Source organism: Orycteropus afer, unplaced genomic scaffold (genome assembly GCF_000298275.1).
Source record: "Orycteropus afer afer isolate SDZICR_OR568_19922 unplaced genomic scaffold, OryAfe1.0 scaffold00037, whole genome shotgun sequence".
NCBI lineage: Eukaryota > Metazoa > Chordata > Mammalia > Tubulidentata > Orycteropodidae > Orycteropus > Orycteropus afer.
In genome coordinates this window covers 8,573,953-8,577,159 of record NW_006921624.1, presented here as the reverse complement: position 1 = coordinate 8,577,159, position 3,207 = coordinate 8,573,953, and positions in this window count along the sequence as shown.

Genomic DNA, 3,207 nt, shown 5'->3' with positions numbered 1-3,207 from the left:
GAGGGAGTATCACTACGAAAGTAGTTTGCCCAACCTTCCTTCCGAGGAGTGGTTGGTGGGTTTGAACTACCAGCCTTCTAGTTAGCAGTCAAATGCTTTGGGCACTATGCCACCAGAGCTCCCCTATAGCACTGTGCAATTCAGCTGCAAAGGACCTCTTTCAAGTGCTGAAGAGCAAAGATGTCTTCCTGAGGACTAAGGTGCACCTGACAAAAAACGTGGTGTTTTCAATCGCCTCATATGCATGTGGGAGCTGGACAATGAATAAGGAAGACCAAAGAAAAGTTGATGTTTTTGAGTTGTGGTGCTGGCAAAGAATGTTGAAAGTACAAAGGACTGCTAGAAGAACTAACAAATCTGTCCTGGAGGAAGTGCAGGCAGGGTGCTTCTTAGAAGCAAGAATGGCCAGATTTCATGTCACCTACTTTGGTCATATTGTAAGAAGAGACCATTCCCTGGAGAAGGGTGTTATGCTTGGTAAGGTGGAGGGTCACTAAAAAGGGGAAGGCCCTCAATAAGATGGATTGACACAGTGGCTGTGGCCACGGGCTCAAGTATAGCAAGGATCATGGAGCTGGTGCGGGACTGGGCAGTGTTCTGTTCTGCTGTGCATGGGGTCGTCATGAGTCAGAGAGGACTTGATGGCACCTAACATAATACAACACATAACAAGTTGACTTAGTTTTATTGTCCAGGGATACTAAAATTGATGGAAGAGATGCAGGACGTTGAACTTTGGGATCAAATCCATGACTTTAGTTTGTTTAAATCTCTGATTTTGTTTCCAAACTGAGGCAGAAAACAAAAATAGGATTGTTTGGTGTTTCTAACCAATTCCCTTTGAAGATTGATTTCCTCCTCTGTTAAATAAGAATAAAAATACTATTTGTGACACTCTCACAGGACTAATGTGAGGATTAAATACAATCATATAAGAGAGAGCCCTGTTTCAAATAAACCCCAAACTGTGAAACACACAAACTATTGTTATCATCATTGTTACTGTTATGGCAAAAACAAAAAAAGAACCAACATATCAGGAAACTTCCTGAAAATACTATTTCTCTTTAAGTTAAAACTCTTAGAAGACTTCCCACAACTATCATATATGCTTTGCTTGCCTTGTGTATTCTGAATTCCTAGTAAAGTTCAAGTAATTTGTACACTTTAATACTTTAGTATTGGTAGCGATTTTAACACATGTCAGCCTATTTTTAATAGGTTTTCTAGGCAGTAAAGATTGGAAGAAAAAAAAAAAACCAATGGGGCGGGGAAAAGATTGTTTAAACTATTCAAGAAATAAGTCATTATTCAAGAGTTCATAAAATCTGTTTAGCTGCATCCATTTTCTTGCCAAGAATACACAAGTCATTCCTATTTATATTCAGATCTTCATATCTCAGTAAATCTGCATGCATTAAAATGGTATTTAAAAATGAACATAGTCTAAAACCCCTCTAAATATTCCCAATATAGGGAACCTGAAAGTCAGCAGACTGTAGTGGTTCTTAGTTTTTCCATCTGTAAAATTAGGAAGTTGGACTAGATAGGAATAGAAAGAACATCAAAAGTTGGTCCAACGCTTTATAAGTCCTGGCCCTTGACAGACATCATTAATGGATCATAACACTTTCCAACTGTGCAAGGAAGTATTCTCAGATTCATACTCTCCTCATTGGTCCCAGCAGTCATTATTATCAGTTGGGGCTTTACCATGGTAGTACTAGATTTCATTGTTTAGCTCTGACATGTTCAGAGTCTATAAATCCAATGAGTTTACCCAACTTCTCACATTCATTTTGTTAGAAAACAATCTGTTCCTATTTTCTTGAAGGTAATGACAAATTTCAGCATTTAAGTTGGTATTTCTCACTTTCTGTCTTCTCTGTTCCCCATTCTGTGAATGGTACTAGTGTCTCTCAGTAGGAGATGCCAAGTAAATGAACCTGCCCAGCAGGAAACCCTGCTTGGCAATTCTAACAAGGCTTGAAGAATTGGTTTCCTCATTACTAACAACAAAAATTTCCAATCTGGTGAAGATACTAGTTTTGGGGATAGTTCTGATGGGGTGCTATACCTGAACAAAATCCTGAAGCGTAAGAAATAAAAATGAAGAACAAACAGTTGATAATGATGGGATAACACATTCACCTTGCCTATAAGAGATTCTATTTCCTTGTAATATGTTGTGTGAGTTGGTGTAATTCAGTCCTGGGGCAGAAGCACTTCATCTCCTGGATGGGGATTGTCATTTAATGAGCTCCAACTCTTTGGCCGAAGAATCCCTGGTGATACAGTAGTTAAGCACTTGGATGCTAACTGAAAGGTCATTGGTTCGAACCCACCAGCAGTTTCTCAGGAGAAAGATGTGACAGTCTGCTTCTATAAAGCAGCCTTTATGCTTCCATACAGCTTTGGAAACTCTATGGGGCAGGTCTACGCTGTCCTAAAGGGCTGCTATGGGTTGGAGTTGACTCAACAGCAATGGATCAATGGGAATTATGTGCCCAGGCCCTTCATGCTTATTATTTTATTTAAATCACAATGATCATATTTAACCTTTAATAAACTCTTTCTATGTGCCAGGGACTGGGCTAAGCCTGCCATTTGCCTGTTAAATGAACACATTCAATCCTTACAAGAGAGCTGCCATCAAGTTGGCCTTGACTCACAATGAATCAATGCACAATGGGGTCAGGCTGTGATGCTTCATAGGGTTTCATTGGCTGATTTTTCAGAACCAGCACGCCAGGCCTTTCTTCCTAGTCTACCTTACTCTGGAAACCCTTGGAAAGCTGTTTTGCATCACAGCAACCAACAGGGCTCCAAAATATTGCTTCTTAATTTTATTTTTTTCTGAAGAATAAGCCAAATTTTAGAGAGCTTAGTTAGTTTCCCATTGCCTCCCAGCCTGTAAGTGGTCCATCACGGTCCAGCAGAGTTGGGTCAATACTTTTCATCTATTATCTCATTTAATTCCTTGCAACAACCTTGTAATGTAAATGCTAGTATATCTTCTACCTAACAGAGGAATAAGTAGAGGTTCGAGGGGTTATAACGTATACAAGATCACACAGTTAGCAAACGATAGAACCAGGCTTCGAACAAGGAAGCCTAATTCCAGGTGCACATACAATACAAGTTCTCAAGGATCTGACAATCAGTTTGAAGAGGGAGAACATTGAAAAGGTTAAAAAAAAAAAAAAA